General features: G+C 36.5%; 1 protein-coding gene and 1 long non-coding RNA gene across 4 annotated transcripts in view; both read left to right on the top strand.

Annotated features, from left to right (window-relative positions):
- Window positions 1-19,824, top strand: part of lhx6a (LIM homeobox 6a) — a 42,365-nt gene that overhangs the window by 10,411 nt on the left and 12,130 nt on the right. The gene's annotated exons all lie outside the window — the stretch shown is intronic.
- LOC125784812 (uncharacterized) lies at window positions 12,571-14,938 on the top strand. Its single transcript, XR_007427413.1, has 3 exons — window positions 12,571-13,142; window positions 13,617-13,742; window positions 14,762-14,938. It is a non-coding gene; the product is annotated as an uncharacterized LOC125784812 (long non-coding RNA).

The raw sequence follows: 19,824 nt of genomic DNA, 5'->3' as shown, positions 1-19,824 counted from the left end.
CCTTTCTATATATCTAACAGATATTTAATGGTTAAAATCATTTAATTCGTTTTTTTGTAATATCACCTATTTCTATCTTTGCATAGATATAATGCTTAAACTGTAATTTATAAACATTTAATAATGTATTTATATAAAGCAATGCTTTGATATTTATAAAAGCATATGCAAGTACTATTTAGAAATATGCTGTTCTTCAGCTTTATGATAGAATTTGATGTCTTAAACTAAATAGACAAGAAGGAAAAATATGATAAGCCTTTTTGCTTAATTTATAAAAATGTTATATAGGATGAGGCCCTTCAAATTAAAGTGGTAGCACATTTTTTATTCACCTCCATTCAGCAGTACTGACATAATAATAAATGCCATTAATAAATATTAAAACATTGCTTTATAAATGCATAATTCATACTTATTAATGTTTATTAATGTGTTATTAATGCACCCCTATGTAGGTACGCTTCCATTTCCCAAAAAAAGTAAATAGTTAATATATGGTTAATTGTTGTAAAGGCTCATATTAGTAAAAATATATATGTTTTTCAATAAAGGTTTACATAAAAAATAGTTTCAGAACCAATTAATGTAGTAAATACTTCTTTGTCTGATTATTTTTTTTTATGCACATGGAAAAAGTCTTAACAGGGCCTTATAAAAATAACTTACATATATAAATACAAAAAATAATAAAAATATATAATGTAAACAAAAAAATAAAAAAGTAAAAGCAGTTCTGGTACATTAAATTAGGTTGTGTACAAACAAAATTAGATTTTAGTTGGATTTAATATATATATATATATATATATATATATATATATATATATATATATATATAAATATATATATATATATATATATATATATATATATATATATATATATATATATATATATAAATATATATATATATATATATATATATATATATATATATATATATATATATATATATTTATATATATATATATATATATATATATATATATATAAGTAATTGTTGGTTCAGCAAGCCACATTTAAGACTGTAAGCAAATGTTACACACAGATTGTATTAACAAACATCAATAGCAAATGTGGTGTTTTTTTTTTTTCTTTTTTAACAAATTAAAAACCTCTGGAATATAATCAAGAGGAAGATGGATGATCACAAGCCATCAAACCAAACTGAACTGCTTGAATTTCTGCACCAGGAGTAAAGCAGCATAAAGTTATCCAAAAGCAGCGTGTAAGACTGGTGGAGGAGAAAATGATGCCAAGATGCATGAAAAAAAACTGTGATTAAAAACCACCAGAGTTATTTCACCAAATATTGATTTCTGAACTCTTAAAACTTTATGAATATGAACTTGTTTTCTTTGCATTATTTGAGGTCTGAAAGCTCTGCATCTTTTTTTTGTTGTTGTTATTTCAGTTATTTATCATTTTCTGCAAATAAATGCTCTAAATGACAATATATTTATTTGGAATTCGGGAAAAATGTTCTTTCAATGTTCATTTTACTCAAACATATACCTATAAATATATACCTATATATATATATATATATATATATATATATATATATATATATATATATATATATATATATATATATATATATAAATTTTAGGTGTAAACCAGTTGGGTTTGGATTTTTAAAAAGCATTTTTAGAGCATTTCTATTGGTCTATTCATCAATCAATTTTGACAGAATTTAAAGAAATGTAAAGGCATCCAAAATGAATAAAGCACAGTGTGAGTCAACTATATATTTTTTTTAAAAACACAACTGCAACCTTTTATAAATGCCTATATAAAAATACCATAAATATATCCTTTATTCGCTTGTATGGGGTCCTTGTGTACCGCAGCATCATGGGAACATTACCAGAGGCAAAACGCTGATTGACTGAGTGAGATATTCATTTAGACAGGGCAGAAAGGGGGCTGCTGTAATGGCTTCAAGTTGTCAAGAAGTCAGAGCTGCAGGAGTTTAGTGGGGTTAGTCGTCGGGACCGGGGGCTTGTTTGTGTGTTTTTTTGTCCGGTTTCTGTTCATTCTGTGGAGCTTTTTTGCTCAGCAGATACAGATCTTAGCAAAATACGTCCCGCCAGAAAAGACTAAAGTTAGAAGGGAATTTCACTTTAAAATGATTTTCATATTTGCCCTGATTTTCTGATACAGCTGCAGAAAAAATAGCTTTTTCCAGTAGTGAAGCTGCTTTATGGCTTTGATTTGCCAGAGCTGATTGTTAGATTTAGGATGGTTTAAAGGCCTTTGTCTTACATTATTTATTATATACAGTATTAAATTTTAAACCTTTTAAAACTGGCGGTGTTTTTCTTTAGTATAATACTAATATTAAGGTATACAAAACACATTTTTTTGATTATTATTTTGAGTACTGTCCATTTCATTGTGTAATATTCTTTTTATATATAATGCCACAAAATACATGACTCATGGATATGTGTTTGATATTTGATATGTGAGTGGAGCAATCCTTCAAAGCCACATGGGATGCATTGCCAGCAATTAGTAACATAATAATATATATTCGACTAGCATCATCGCTAATACTTCTGATACATCAGCTCACAGACGCAGCCTTGTGCTGATCCACATCACCCTAGGAGCAAATACAAATAAAAATCATGCAAAAGTAGTGATTTTACATCACTGGAGTGTAGTATTATTTATTTATTGAACACATCTACTGCTGGGTACTGGGGGGGCACTTGGAGGCACTGGGGGGTACTGGGGGATACTCGGGGGGTACTGGGGGATACTGGGGGGCTCCTGGGGAGGTACTGGGGGGCACTTGGAGGCACTGGGGGGTACTGGGGGATACTCGGGGGTACTGGGGGATACTGGGGGGCTCCTGGGGAGGTACTGGGGGGCACTGGGGGGGCACTGGGGGGACAATTTCACAGGATATATATTTGGTAACACTTTATGGATCCTGTATTTGTAATGCATTATATGGCATTTATAACACCTATAAGCTTGTATAATAACTCATAATAAGTGCATACAGTGACATACATAGTGTACATATTATAAGTATATAAATTTGTAAAAACAGGTTTCATAATGGCTTCATAACATCTGTTCATAAAAAACATTGAGCGTACTAATATACTGTTTATAAAACATTTTGATACCTTTGAAATCTTTTTGAAGACACGTGTCATTATAAGTACGTACGAGTTATTTATCATAGAAGCTATTATATATATATATATATATATATATATATATATATATATACATTTATGTATACATGTTTTTAATATATGGTTGAAAATAATATATATTAAATATATGTGTAGGTATACATTTTTGCATGGAAGTCAATGTTTAAAAGATTAAATCATTTTTTTTAGAAAATACATAATAATTTAATCATTTATTGTTTTATTGCACCTTTTAGAAAAAGAGTGCAGCTTAAAGTGAAAAAAGAAAAAAGAAATATAATCACACACTTTGTAGAGAATATATGTGCAGCATATATAATTAGTAAACAGTAAATAAAAAAACAAAACATAAAAAAGTGATCATACAAATATAATATTAAAATATAATAGAAATATGAATTGTAAAACTACTGAATTATGAAACTAACAGATGATGGCTGACATATATAAAGTGGAAGAGAGTTTCAGATTTTATTTTTTGGCAAATTTTTCTCTATTTTTCTTTTTTTGAGAAGAAAAAAAGGGAACACTTTAAGAGCGTGAGCAGCTTCGCCTCTATATACAGAGAGTAATCCGATACGGTTCGGCCGTGCTGAGATTTATAATTAGCTCAGTCTGAAATGGTCATCAGGAGCTGAATTTCTACAGGCAAATTCTGTTTTATTGGAGTTAAAGTCAGGAGGCGTATAGAGAGCTCTCTGTACCGGGTTCCAAATAAAAGCTGCCACTGAGAAACATCTCAATCATGAGCCTGAATATACAGCTCTGAAAAAAAATAAAGAGAGCACTTCAGTTTCTGAGTCAGTTTCTCTGATTTTGCTATTTATAGGTTTATGTTATGAGTAAAATGAACAATGTTGTTTTATTCCATAAACTACAGACAACATTCCTCCCAAATTCCAAATAAAAATATTCTCATTTAGAGCATTTATTTACAGAAAATGAGAAATGGCTGAAATAACCTCAAATAATGCAAAGAAAACAAATTTATACTCAATCAATCGATATTTGGTGGAATAACCCTGTTTTTTATCACAGTTTTTTTCATGCATCTTGGCATCATGTTCTCCTCCACCAGTCTTACACACTGCTTTTGGATAACTTTATGCTGCTTTACTCCTGGTGCAAAAATTCAAGCAGTTCAGTTTGGTTTGATGGCTTGCGGTCATCCATCTTCCTCTTGATTATATTCCAGAGGTTTTTTGGTATTTGGTAAATTTTGGTAATTTGGTAAAATCAAAGAAACTTCTCCTTTTTAAGTCCTCTCTTATTTTTTTCCAGAACTGTATAATGAAGCAACATGGAGCCATAGTGCTAAACAGAGCCAAAAGAATATGGATGCTAACAATGCATTTGGTGTCATTAAGAACCTTTTAATGGAATATTCTGTTTTAAGGACCATTTCTGAAAATGTGAGACTAACGGACCGTTTTAATGCTTTGATTGATTGAAAAAGTTCTTCATTTGGTTCTAAACCTTTAAAATCTGTTTTCTTTTCTATTGGTAGAAAATATAGTGTAGATGGTTTTGTAGATTCTTACCCTTAAAAATGTTCAATGTTCTTCAATGGCTCTGTAGTGAATATGGTTCTATATAGTGGTTCTATATAGGACCATGTCCACAAATAATAATAAAAGAGTTTTTTTCCAGGTAAAAGAGTCCTTCTGATTGGTGGGAACCCTTTGTAGATGATTCTAACCCTTAAAAAATGTCCATTAAGAACTCTTATTATCTGTAGCTTCACTGAAACTCACACTGCAGCAGCATCTGAATTCTTATGCCCACCTCAAGAACCATTACTTAGTTACTTAGTGCTGTTTGTTTGTTTGCAAAAAAGTTGTTGTGTGAGAACAAAAAGGTGTATTCGAGAATATTTGCTGAGAATATTATTTTCAGTGTTGCCCAGCCCTACTGTGTTTGGTAGACATCTAGATACTTTATTTATTCCAAAGGAAATGTACCCAGCAGCAACAACACAATACAATAAGAAACATCATATTTCAACATAATTAAAAAAAAAAAAAAAAAAAAAAAAAAAAAAATATATATATATATATATATATATATATATATATATATATATATACACATATGTGTGTGTGTGTGTGTGTGTGTATACAAGGGCATAAAAAACCTTCTATACAAGGTAAGAATCTATATGTAAACAGAGCAGTGCAGTAGATGTAGCTAATGGTCATTAAATAATTTACAGAGCAAAGTGCAGGTGCAATAACATTGATTATACAAGTGACTGATGTGCCATATAAATATACATGTAAATATAACTATGCATACGGAACAAATATAGTTCTGACAAGTGAATATGAGCAAACCCAATCATGGGTAAATGTACTTGAATGTAAGTGAGGTTTGGAGTGACTGGGTGGACTGGGAATGATTTGTGGAGCTACAGTGATGCAGAACTCTCAGTTCTCAGTAGCTCTACTGAAACCCACGCTGCAGCTGAGCGTCAGAGAACTGCAGCAGCATCTAAAACTTCAATACACTTCTCATCTGAAACTGAAAATGACAAGCAAGCGGCCCCTCGGGGGTCTGAGGCAGGATACAGTGAGCAGAGACTGTGTAAACGGGGCCGGCCCAAATATTTTCCATAATAATGTCATATATTCATCTCTTTATTCATATCTCTCCTGCTGCAACGCCAGCGTCAAATTAACACCTACAGCCACCCTGGAGGAGCCGGGAGCTCAACTCAACTCAACTCAACTTAATTTAACTTTATTTATAGAGCACTTTAAAAACAACAACAGCTGCAAGAAAGTGCTGTAGTAGCAAATTATTGGACAATAAAAAAAACTAGAAACAATAAGTGAATGGATCAGATACTACAGCAGTGATTAGCATGGTGGTGGTGTATGAGGTGTTAGTGAGTGTTGAGCTGGTGGTACAGTGAGTGGATCAGATACTACAGCAGTGATTAGCAGTGATTAGCATGGTGGTGGTGTATGAGGTGTTAGTGAGTGTTGAGCTGGTGGTACAGTGAGTGGATCAGATACTACAGCAGTGATTAGCAGTGATTAGCATGGTGGTGGTGTATGAGGTGTTAGTGAGTGTTGAGCTGGTGGTATAGTGGGTGGATCAGATACAGCAGTAATTAGCAGTGATTAGCATGGTGGTGGTGTATGAGGTGTTAGTGTGTGTTGAGCTGGTACAGTGAGTGGATCAGATACAGCAGTGATTAGCATAGTGGTGGTGTATATGGTGTTAGTGTGTGTTGAGCTGGTACAGTGAGTGGATCAGATACAGCAGTGATTAGCATGGTGGTGGTGTATGAGGTGTTAGTGTGTGTTGAGCTGGTGGTACAGTGAGTGGATCAGATACAGTGAGTGTATGAGGTGTCAGTGAGTGTTGAGCTGGAACAGTGAGTGGATCAGATACTACAGCAGTGATTAGCAGTGATTAGCATGGTGGTGGTGTATGAGGTGTTAGTGAGTGTTGAGCTGGTGGTACAGTGAGTGGATCAGATACTACAGCAGTGATTAGCAGTGATCAGCATGGTGGTGGTGTATGAAGTGTTGGTGTGTGTTGAGCTGGTGGTACAGTGAGTGGATCAGATACAGCAGTGATTAGCAGTGATTAGCATGGTGGTGGTGTATGAGGTGTTAGTGAGTGTTGAGCTGGTGGTACAGTGAGTGGATCAGATACAGCAGTGATTAGCAGTGATTAGCATGGTGGTGGTGTATGAGGTGTTAGTGAGTGTTGAGCTGGTGGTACAGTGTGTGGATCAGATACAGCAGTGATTAGCAGTGATTAGCATGGTGGTGGTGTATGAGGTGTTAGTGAGTGTTGAGCTGGTGGTACAGTGTGTGGATCAGATACAGCAGTGATTAGCAGTGATTAGCATGGTGGTGGTGTATGAGGTGTTAGTGAGTGTTGAGCTGGTGGTACAGTGTGTGGATCAGATACAGCAGTGATTAGCAGTGATTAGCATGGTGGTGGTGTATGAGGTGTTAGTGTGTGTTGAGCTGGTACAGTGAGTGGATCTGGTACTGCAGCAGTGCTGCTGGAGTTTTTAAACACAGTGTTTAATCTCTCACTGTCCTCCACTCTATTACACACTCCTACCTACAGCTACCTATAGTGTTTTTGTAGTTATCTGAGAAACATTCTAATAATGTTGCTATTCAAACCATTATTATGTCAAGCATTCCTTAAAAAATATTTCTGTAACGTTACAGGCTAATTTTCCTGGAACCTTTATAAAAAAAAATGCTAGTAATAATACAAGCAATATTACACTCAAGGTTCGTGCTATAACTTGTATTATTGGCACTATGCTACTGTGGTCGTAGATCAGCACAGCAGTGTCAATATTTCACATTATAGCACGAACATCGAGTGTTTTATTGCAATATATTTATACCACAGTTTCATTATCACTGTTTATTGAAAGATTTTGAAGAGTTAAAGAGGAGAAGAAAATAAGATCTGTTTGGTTATAAACACTCTGCCAGTTAAAATAGTGCCATTGCTGCTCTGTTTGTAGCTGCTCTGTTAGTTTGTAGCGGCGCTGTTTGGTTTGTAAGCGCTGCATGGCTGCTAGATTACCCGTATGTGGGTGGAGTAATTCATAAAGAGCTTCAGTTACAGTGCATTACCGGCTGATAACGGCACTCATAGAATGCCTCTCAGCGAATCACATTGCAGTGTCAGAACTGAGTGAGGCATAAATGTTCTTATAACCTTCTCTGATTAGCTGGGATGTCATATAATCTTAAAGGGTTTGTTTCTTCATTCAAGGGCCGATGGTGTGGATAATGTGTGTTTGATGAGTTTGATGAAGAAAATATCTTAATTTGTTGAGTCTTTCCCACATTTTAACATCACTTAACATTGTAAAAGCCCTTCTAATAACTGGAGGGAATTCAAATAAAAGCTAATTTCTAGATATTTTAGAAAGCCACATATTACTGTGAGGATTGACTGGAGGGAATGTGGAGAAACAGACTCGAACTTTGTTCATATTTTCTAGTCCTGTGTTAAACTAAAAAAGTATTGGGTTTAGGATATCTATGATGCCCTTCAAGTCAGTTTTTGGTGTTCCTGTTCCTAAAAAGCTGTTGGTATGGCTGTTGGGAGATTTCCCTCAAGGATTAGACAAGAGGAACTACTGTCCCAATAAATATAAATCTCGGATAGAGTGTCTATGGGTGATGCATAACATGAAAGAAATAACATAGAGCCTGAGACTACAGAGGGGAGACTACAGAGACTATTTGAGGGTTTGAAATCTCCTACAGGACACTTGGAGAAGCTGTTCACTTTATATCTAATCCATTTAATAATAATTCCAGATCAGTAACAATTAGGCCTGTCACGATAACAACATTTTCAGGACGATATACTGTCCCAGAAATGATTGCGATAAACGATAATATTGTCATTTCAAAGCACCACTTTTGAAAATAGGAATCAAACCAAATTCTGCAGATTTGAAAATGGACGTAAAAACTAGACAAACATAACAAGACTAAAGGTTTGGAGACATGAACTTTTTGATTTGTATTCAGGAAGTTCAGAAAAGAGACAGTTTTATGATTTAATTCATTATATTTTAACATTAGCTCATTTACTTGACTATTTTTTTTATTTTTTTATTACAATTACAGTTATGATTTTCAGTAGTAATGTTCCTTATCAAACATAAATGCTTTTAATATGATGCTTGAAAAGAAATCCTCAAGATTTAGGGTTGTAATGTCAGGCTGAAAATTTAAAAACAAACAGTGGAGTCCAGCAATGTTAATAATGCTTTGAGACCAACTGTAATTTTTTTTTTAATATATATATATATATTTTTTTTTTCTTTTCCTTTTTTTAATTAATCTAATTGAAGTGTATAAGACTGTTAAAGAAAAAAAAGTGCCTAAACATACTGTATGTAGATCTTTTTAAGGCCTGATTGTAAAATAACTGTAAAATGGTGAATATTACTTAATCTTCAATAAGAATAAATAAAAGAACAAATAAATAGAACATTGTAAAAGTCCTGTTTTGTTAGCCAAGCATCAGTAGGCAGTAGTAGAATCAGCAGCCGTCGCCTATAATCTGATTTTCTGTGGATCTGAGCTCTCTCTCTCTCTGAGTTCTCGAGCAGAATATCGGTGTCTGGCGTGGAAAAAAGTGCAGGAGGCAGGAGATGGATGTCGTGTTTGTGTCAGTCTCTCATCTGTGCCAGACTGACAGCTGCTCTAATCGAGCGTAATTGCAGGAAATCAGAGTGGGTTTACTCTCGGTTGGGGGGTGGGGAGGTGGATTTGAGCTGAGGGAGCGGGACAGAGCCGGGGCTGTACCTACATCATGTTGGGCCGAGTTAAAAAAAAAGAAAACAAGAAAACAGGCTGAGAAGCTGAGCGGACGGCCACACAGGAAGCCGGAGAGAGGCTGCTAATCAGAGACGCAGGACAGAAGGCCGGGGGGGAACCTGAGACCACTGCAGGGAGGAGGTTCAATTTAAGCATTCCTGCAGAAAAAAACATCACTAAAATATACTACAGAACACGCTTCTCTGATTTTACTGTTTATAGGTTTATGTTTGAGTAAAATGAACATTGTTGTTTTATTCTATAAACTACAGACAACATTTCTCCTAAATTCCACATAAAAATATTGTCATTTAGAGCATTTATTTACAAAAAATTAGAAATGGCAACTAAGAAACAAAAAAAGATGCAGAGCTTTCAGACCTTTAATAATGCAAAGAAAACAAGTTCATATTATTAAAGTAGTTTGTCAGAGTCCAAAAATCAATATTTGGTGAAATAACCCTGGTTTTTAATCACAGTTTTCATGCATCTTGGCATCATGTTCTCCTCCACCAGTCTTACACACTGCTTTTGGATAACTTTATGCTGCTTTACTCCTGGTGCAGTTCAGTTTGGTTTGATGGCTTGTGATCATCCATCTTCCTCTTGATTATATTCCAGAGGTTTTCAATTTGGTAAAATCAAAGAAACCTATCATTATATATTTATATTTACAGTTTATTTTTGCACACATTTGTAGTTGCTGCAAGAAATGCAGCCAATAGTCATCCAATAGTCAAATACATCCCAAGCATTTTCAATACAGGAATATAGTAGGTATGGCGATTAGGGGTGGGTGATATGGCCCTAAAATAACTTTATGATATTTTATGGTATTTTTGCGATAACGATACTCTTTGCAATATGACAAAACACTGAATAAAAAATATATATATATATACATTTAAGAATACACAACGACAACAAAATGAAAAAATATATAGTATTATTTCATACGAAATGATATGGCTAATTGAGATATTAAAATAAATACAAGAATTTTATCAGATTTGTAATAATAATAATGCACTCCAAATATTTCCATATATACAGGATTAAAGTAAAATAAATGATACTGGACAGATATAATCTGTCTCTAGTAGATATATAATGGGAAATGAGAACAGTGTGATTTTTCTTTTGATAAAAACAGTAAAAAAGTAGAAACCCTGATGTGATAATTAGGGGTGGGTGATATGGAACGATATTTCAAGGAATAATATCGATCACCATATTCAACAATATTAGCGATATTATTGAGTACGATACCATATGGCGCACCCCTACTGGTAATACAGCAGACCATGGCATAATATGTATATTGTCTTGAAAGCAAATTCTTGAGAAGATATTAGCAGCATGTGGATGAGCATTCTAGGAATAGTGTACCAGAGTGTGTGTGTGTTACGGAAAGGTTGGTCAACCACTGGGAAAAAAATCCATTGGTAAAAACTAGAAAAAATATATGTAAATTAAGACATATATGCCACACTATACTGTTGTTGATCTAATCTGAAGCCATCTGAAGTTTGGAGGGGTGTAGTAATGAACTCTAAAGCTACATATGAAGTTTAGAGGTGTGTAGTGATGATCTCTGAAACTACATGACGTTTGGAGGTGTGTAGTGATGAACTCTGAAGCTACATGAAGTTTAGAGGTGTGTATTGATGATCTCTGAAGCTACCTGAGTTTTGGAGGTGTGTAGTGATAAACTCTGAAGCTACATATTAAGTTTGGAGGTGTGTAGTGATAAACTCGGAAGCTACATGAAGTTTGGAGGTGTGTAGTGATGAACTCTGAAGCTACATGAAGTTTAGAGGTGTGTAGCGATGAACCCTGAAGCTACATGAAGTTTAGAGGTGTGTAGTGATGAACTCTGAAGCTACATGAAGTTTAGAGGTGTGTAGTGATGAACTCTGAAGCTACATGAAGTTTGGAGGTGTGTAGTGACGAACTCTGAGGCTACATATGAAGTTTGGAGGTGTGTAGTGAGTGATGAGTTCTGAAGCTACATATGAAGTTTAGGGGTGTGTAGTGATAAACTCTAAAGCTACATGAAGTTTGGGGGTGTGTAGTGATGAACTCTGAAGCTACCTGAGGTTTGGAGGTGTGTAGTGATGAACTCTGAAGCTACATATTAAGTTTGGAGGTGTGTAGTAATGAACTATGAAGCTACATGAAGTTTGGAGGTGTGTAGTGATGCATTTGGAAGCTACATGAAGTTTGGAGGTGTGTAGTGATGAACTCTGAAGCTACATGAAGTTTAGAGGTGTGTAGTGATGAACTCTAAAGCTACATGAAGTTTAGAGGTGTGTAGTGATGAACTCTGAAGCTACATGGAGTTTGGAGGTGTGTAGTGATGAACTTTGAAGCTACATATGAAGTTTGGAGGTGTATTGATGAACTCTGAAGCTACATATGAAGTTTGGAGGTGTGTAGTGATAAACTCTGGAGGTACATAAAGTTTGGAGGTGTGAAGTGAGTGATGAACTCTAAAGCTACATATGAAGTTTGGAGGTGTGTAGTGGTAAGCTCTGAAGCTACATGAAGTTTGGAGGTGTGTAGTGAGTGATGAGTTCTGAAGCTACATATGAAGTTTAGGGGTGTGTAGTGATGATCTCTGAAACTACATGACGTTTGGAGGTGTGTAGTGATGAACTCTGAAGCTACATGGAGTTTGGGGGTGTGTAGTGATGAACTCTGAAGCTACATGGAGTTTGGGGGTGTGTAGTGATGAACTCTGAAGCTACATATGAAGTTTGGAGGTGTGTAGTGATAAACTCTGGAGGTACATAAAGTTTGGAGGTGTGAAGTGAGTGATGAACTCTGAAGCTCCATATGAAGTTTAGGGATGTGTAGTGATGAACTCTGAAGCTACATGAAGTTTGGAGGTGTGTAGTGATACACTCTAAAGCTACACATGACGTTTGGAGGTGTGTAGTGATGAACTCTGAAGCTACATGAAGTTTGGAGGTGTGCAGTGATGATGAACTGTGAAGCTACATGTAAAGTTTGGAGGTGTGTAGTGATGAACTCTGAAGCTACATGAAGTTTGGAGATGTATAGTGATAAACTCTGAAGCTGTATATGAAGTTTGGAGGTGTGTAGTGATGAACTCTGCAGCTACATGAAGTTTGGAGGTGTGTAGTGATGAACTCTAAAGCTACATGAAGTTTGGGGGTGTGTAGTGATGAACTCTGAAGCTACATGACGTTTGGAGGTGTGTAGTGATGAACTATGAAGCTACATACGAAGTTTGGAGGTGTGTAGTGATACACTCTAAAGCTACATATGAAGTTTGGAGGTGTGTAGTGGTAAGCTCTGAAGCTACATGAAGTTTGGAGGTGTGTAGTGAGTGATGAGTTCTGCAGCTACATATGAAGTTTAGGGGTGTGTAGTGATGATCTCTGAAACTACATGACGTTTGGAGGTGTGTAGTGATGAACTCTGAAGCTACATGAAGTTTGGAGGTGTGTAGTGATGAACTCTGAAGCTACATGGAGTTTGGGGGTGTGTAGTGATGAACTTTGAAGCTACATATGAAGTTTGGAGGTGTGTAGTGATAAACTCTGAAGCTACAAGAAGTTAGGAGGTGTTTATTGATGAACTCTGAAGCTACATATGAAGTTTGGAGGTGTGTAGTGATGAACTCTGGAGGTACATAAAGTTTGGAGGTGTGAAGTGAGTGATGAACTCTGAAGCTCCATATGAAGTTTAGGGATGTGTAGTGATGAACTCTGAAGCTACATGAAGTTTGGAGGTGTGTAGTGATACACTCTAAAGCTACATATGAAGTTTGGAGGTGTGTAGTGGTAAGCTCTGAAGCTACATGAAGTTTGGAGGTGTGTAGTGAGTGATGAGGTCTGAAGCTACATATGAAGTTTGGAGGTGTGTAGTGATAAACTCTGAAGCTACAAGAAGTTAGGAGGTGTTTATTGATGAACTCTGAAGCTACATATGAAGTTTGGAGGTGTGTAGTGATAAACTCTGGAGGTACATAAAGTTTGGAGGTGTGAAGTGAGTGATGAACTCTGAAGCTCCATATGAAGTTTAGGGATGTGTAGTGATGAACTCTGATGAACTCTGAAGCTACATATGAAGTTTGGAGGTGTGTAGTGATAAACTCTGGAGGTACATAAAGTTTGGAGGTGTGAAGTGAGTGATGAACTCTGAAGCTCCATATGAAGTTTAGGGATGTGTAGTGATGAACTCTGAAGCTACATGAAGTTTGGAGGTGTGCAGTGATGATGAACTGTGAAGCTACATGTAAAGTTTGGAGGTGTGTAGTGATGAACTCTGAAGCTACATGAAGTTTGGAGATGTATAGTGATAAACTCTGAAGCTGTATATGAAGTTTGGAGGTGTGTAGTGATGAACTCTGCAGCTACATGAAGTTTGGAGGTGTGTAGTGATGAACTCTAAAGCTACATGAAGTTTGGAGGTGTGTAGTGATGAACTCTGAAGCTACATGAAGTTTGGAGGTGTGCAGTGATGAACTCTAAAGCTACATGAAGTTTGGGGGTGTGTAGTGATGAACTCTGAAGCTACATGACGTTTGGAGGTGTGTAGTGATGAACTATGAAGCTACATACGAAGTTTGGAGGTGTGTAGTGATACACTCTAAAGCTACATATGAAGTTTGGAGGTGTGTAGTGGTAAGCTCTGAACTTCAGAGCTTACCACTACACACCTCCAAACTTCATGTAGCTTCAGAGTCTGAAGCTACATGAAGTTTGGAGGTGTGTAGTGAGTGATGAGTTCTGCAGCTACATATGAAGTTTAGGGGTGTGTAGTGATGATCTCTGAAACTACATGACGTTTGGAGGTGTGTAGTGATGAACTCTGAAGCTACATGAAGTTTGGAGGTGTGTAGTGATGAACTCTGAAGCTACAAGAAGTTAGGAGGTGTTTATTGATGAACTCTGAAGCTACATATGAAGTTTGGAGGTGTGTAGTGATGAACTCTGGAGGTACATAAAGTTTGGAGGTGTGAAGTGAGTGATGAACTCTGAAGCTCCATATGAAGTTTAGGGATGTGTAGTGATGAACTCTGATGAACTCTGAAGCTACATATGAAGTTTGGAGGTGTGTAGTGATAAACTCTGGAGGTACATAAAGTTTGGAGGTGTGAAGTGAGTGATGAACTCTGAAGCTCCATATGAAGTTTAGGGATGTGTAGTGATGAACTCTGAAGCTACATGAAGTTTGGAGGTGTGTAGTGATACACTCTAAAGCTACATATGAAGTTTGGAGGTGTGTAGTGGTAAGCTCTGAAGCTACATGAAGTTTGGAGGTGTGTAGTGAGTGATGAGGTCTGAAGCTACATATGAAGTTTAGGGGTGTGTAGTGATGATCTCTGAAACTACATGACGTTTGGAGGTGTGTAGTGATGAACTCTGAAGCTACATGAAGTTTGGAGGTGTGCAGTGATGAACTGTGAAGTTACATGTAAAGTTTGGAGGAGTGTAGTGATGAACTCTGAAGCTACATGAAGTTTGGAGGTGTGCAGTGATGAACTGTGAAGCTACATGTAAAGTTTGGAGGTGTGTAGTGATAAACTCTAAAGCTGTATATGAAGTTTGGAGGTGTGTAGTAATGAACTCTGCAGCTACATGAAGTTTGGAGGTGTGTAGTGATGAACTTTAAAGCTACATGAAGTTTGGGGGTGTGTAGTGATGAACTCTGAAGCTACATGAAGTTTGGAGGTGTGCAGTGATGAACTCTAAAGGTACATGAAGTTTGGGGGTGTGTAGTGATGAACTATGAAGCTACATACGAAGTTTGGAGGTGTGTAGTGAGTGATGAACTCTGAAGCTACATGACGTTTGGAGGTGTGTAGTGAGTGATGAACTCTAAAGCTACATATGAAGGTGTGTAATGATGAATTGTTTATTGCATATGATATGACATGGCACGACCATAATTAAGATTTTTACCAGATTGTAACAGAAGTCAGTGATCCAACATGTCATGATGCTAATAATGTATATTCTGTATTTCCAAGATTGATGTAAACCAATATGGCCCTAAAAAGGTGTCACCATACTTCAGGGTATTTTTGCGATACAGCTCTGAAAAAAAGCAAAAATTACAGAAAACTAAACAATGATGTGTTTCTTTAATTTTACCAAACTAAAAACCTCTGGAATATAATCAAGAGGAAGATGGATGATCACAAGCCATCAAACCACCAAGCTGAACTGCTTGATTTTTTGCACCAGAAGTAAAGGCATAAAGTTATCCAAAAGCAGTGTGTAAGACTGGTGGAGGAGTTATTCCACCAAATATTGATTTCTGAACTCTTAAAACTTGAGAATATGAATATGAACTTGTATTTTTTTTGCATTATTTGAGGTCTGAAAGCTCTGCATCTTTTTTTTGTTATTTGGGAGAAGTGTTGTCTGTAGTTTATAGAATAAAACAACAATGTTCATTTTGCTCAAACATAAACCTATAAATAGCCAAATCAGAGAATCTGATTCAGAATCTGAAGCGGTCTCTTATTTTTTTATATATTTTTTCCAGAGCTGTATGATAATAGTAGATAATATAATTTCAGTAATGTAGGAGGGGGAAAAGCTAGCATTAAATATAAAAGTGAGCACTGTTCAGTCTGGTCTCTTCACCCAGGCTCCACTGCAATTTGAAGGCATGCGGAGGTGAACAGGCCGAGAGTCAAATCTGATGTGGAGAGGCGTTTTAGTGGAATCGCTTATGTGTGGTTACATGTACTTTCCACTGATTCCTATCTCTACAGAGAAGATGCCAACAAGTACAGGGTGAAGTGGTTTTCGAGGAACCTTTCAGAGAACGCTCGTAATATTCCGATTCTGTTTCAAAACCATAAAACATGTTAAAGTAAATTCCGAGTGGCTACAAATCCCAGGTGATCTGCTCTTTCTTTAAACACGTCAGCAGAGAAATCCCAAAGCAAACACTCCCAGATTTGCTCTAGATTTGAGAACAGCCTCAGGATATTAAGATTAATCCTTCAGACTTATTTCTTTTTGCTCTGAGAGAGTTTTATATATATAAGAATTCTGCAGACCTCTATAGAACTGCCTGTAGGTGCATTAGTCTGGAGTTTGTCTCTGGAGGAAGTGCACTGAGGCTTCAGGACTTTCCCCCTGCGAGTTCTGATCTGCAAGGAGAGAAATCCAGCACATCCAGAACAGACAGCAGCTTTGGTACAACCAACTTTACCCAATCTGACCCTTTTTTTGTTGCTTTAAGAAACGATTCTTCTGAAAAGAAGGATTTTGTATTGTGATTTTAACAGGGTTTTATGTTCTTTAGGTTCCAAACAAGCCTTTGAAACGCATCATTACACAGATGCTGTATTATTTGTGTGGGATGATGGCGTCAGAATAGGGTTAGTAAACTGCAGGCTTGTGTTCTGCTTTCAGTTTAGTCTTTTTGTACACTCTAAAAAGTGAATTTGTGTTTTAGTCAGGAAAACTAATATTATCAAGTTGAGTGAACTTACCGACCAGTGCAACTCAATAAAATGAGTTCAGAGAACTTCAACCTGTAAACTTAAACATGCTTGTTGAGCCAATGAAAAAAATGTGATTTGAACCAACTTTCAATGGGTTCATAAAGTTTCCCATAAGGCTCCTGGCACCATATATTTGCATATTGGGTGTGGCCTCTTTGTTACTTACCATCTTTGTGTTGTCTGTTGCCCAAAGCTAAGCTACCTTATCCTAGTGTGTTGTAATATATGTGTATAGCTTTGATTTAGTTAAAAAAATTGTATGTATTTACATTACTGAATCAAAGCAAAATGATTAGTTAAGTTGAGCCAATGAAGAAAAAAAATCAGTGTCTGGTTGTAAAAAGCAAACAGGCAGGAACCCAAGTTCTTCAATGCTTTGGACCCAACAGGATCACTACAAAGCACTTATTGCTAATATTTGAGTGATGGTTGGTGTGTTAGTGTGTGTTAGGGTGGATTAGATACTGCAGCAGTGCTGCTAGAGGTTTTAAACACTGTGGTTAATCTCTCACTGTCCTCCGCTATTACTATTACACACTCATACCTACAGCTGAAACACCCTGTAGATCAGGGACCAGTTACTGGACATTGATTCAGGCAGTCCTTCATCTTAAAACACAGCAGAGGAAAAAAAAACAGTTGTTTTGCTGAAATCTGTCTCCCCGTGACGTGCAGCCACTTCACGTAGCAAACCTTATCAGATGTGTGGATGTGGATGTAAATCTCAGTTCCTAGAGATTTAAGCAATAAGGGCTAATCAGTTGTGAATGTTTGCAGGAGGCAAAAGCACTGTTTCTCTCCAACTCCACCTACTGTCAGTCCAGGGGATCAAACCTGTGAGTTTTCCGTCCCAATCCAGCTTCTCTAACATTTATGCACAAATAAAGGGTGGTAGCCCCAGATTTAGTTTAGGCATAAATGTATTGCCTTCAGTTATCTGGAAATTGATGCAATTTGTTAACAGTTGTATAATAAAAATACGTAGCTGTCTGCTTTCATGCAGGTTGGGTCAATAATACAAATTTAAGTAGAAATGCTATATGATATTTGATGTTTTTTTGTTGAGTTTTTGTTGATTATGTTCTGCACTGTTTGGATTTGCTGCTGGTTTATCCTTATAGTAAACATAGTGAACATTAATGATGTTATTGCTAAAGTATTTAAAGTATTAAAATATTGTCCTGTTGGTTAGCCAACCTAGAACAATACTAAAATGCACTTGTCTACAGCAACTGCTTCTAAGTTGTACAGCTTTTAAGGAATGTCAATAAAAACATGCCATCTAAAGCCTTATGTACTGTAAAGAACAGCAGCCATATTCAAAAACAAAACAATCAGGAATTGCTGTTCTTTCTGGCTTGCATTAATACATGCATATAGATGTAGATACTACAATGGTATAGCATTTTAAACCTGCTGTCTTTTTTGATTAGTTGGGGGGGGGGGGGGGGGGGCTTGTGCAGGTGTAATGGATCACAATATGAAACAATAGGGAGTCAGAATGGTGTATGTTTATACTTCTCTACATCCAAGCCCAATCAGATCTGGATGGAGAGGTTTATTTGGATAGAGGTTTTATTTATTGAACGTTGAGAAGCTGGAATAAATACGAGATATTTTTAAAATGTAAAAAAGTAGGAAGTTCAGATAATTGTTAAGGCTATAAGCCTAAAATAAGAAAGGAACCTTAAACTTAGATAATGTTAAATACTAGAAGATGTGGGCTAATAGTCTTTATTTTTTTATGGCTCAAGAATGATGATTGGTCAAGCCAAGCTATACTGGAAGCTTGAAGAGCTGTGAAGGAATCTACTGTTATACTGAAACTAATGCTAAAACAAGTGTTGAGGGGGCTCTGGGTGGTCCAGCACTCTAAGGCACTGCCACTATGATTGGGAGATCGCTGGTTTGAATCCCAGTCATGCAGCTTGCCATCAGCTGCCGGAGCCCCGAGAGAGCACAATTGTCCTTGCTCTCTATGGGTGGGTACAGTAGATGGCGCTCTTTCCCGTCATCACTACTAGGGTGATGTGGATCAGCACAAGACTGCGTCTGTGAGCTGATGTATCAGAACCGAGTCGCTGCACTTTCGAGTCTCTGCGCTGCCCCCATGTGGCATTGAATGATGGCTCCACTCACAGATTAAATGTTATACACATACCAGTCATGTATTTTGTGGAGTTATACTAACCCTTTCAGACCTGAATTATCTCCAATGATGGAAATTTAAAATGTAAGAAGGCTGTTTTTGTATTTAATGCACAGAAAAGAAGACTCTTATGTTCTACTATAAAGTCTGTATAGCAAATGAATCCAATTAACTAAAATATTTGCATTTGAAAGTCTGTGTAATTTCTTTTTATTGTTAATTTTTTCTCTTTTTATTTCATAAACCATTTCTAAACAGTAAAAAACGTGATTAAAAAAGTGTTCTAAATCACATTGGGCAATGCTGTATCAGCAGCAGTTTAAAAAGAGATGGAGTCTGACTTCACATGTGTCGGAAGAGGCGTGTGCTGGTCTTCTTATCCCTCCTGGTGTTGAGGGGCATCACTAGTAATAGGGGGAGTCCTAATGAGTGGGAGTGGGTTGGGTAATTGGCTGAGTAAACTATGGGAGAAAATGGGGTGAAACTTGAAGGATTACAGTGTATTTTCAGAAAAATAGCCAAAAGAACCTTAAAGAACTTTGAAGAACCGTCAGTAACTTGAGAAACACTGAACTCCAGCATTATTGGAAGCTAACTCTGAGACTCTTGAGTTAAGCATGATGTCATTTTCAGTGGACAAGCCCCCATCCTGCCCCAAATCCAACCCCC

Source organism: Astyanax mexicanus, chromosome 20 (assembly GCF_023375975.1).
Source record: "Astyanax mexicanus isolate ESR-SI-001 chromosome 20, AstMex3_surface, whole genome shotgun sequence".
Lineage (NCBI taxonomy): Eukaryota > Metazoa > Chordata > Actinopteri > Characiformes > Acestrorhamphidae > Astyanax > Astyanax mexicanus.
Note: the sequence above shows the minus strand (reverse complement) of the source record. Positions and strands in the feature narration are given on the sequence as shown.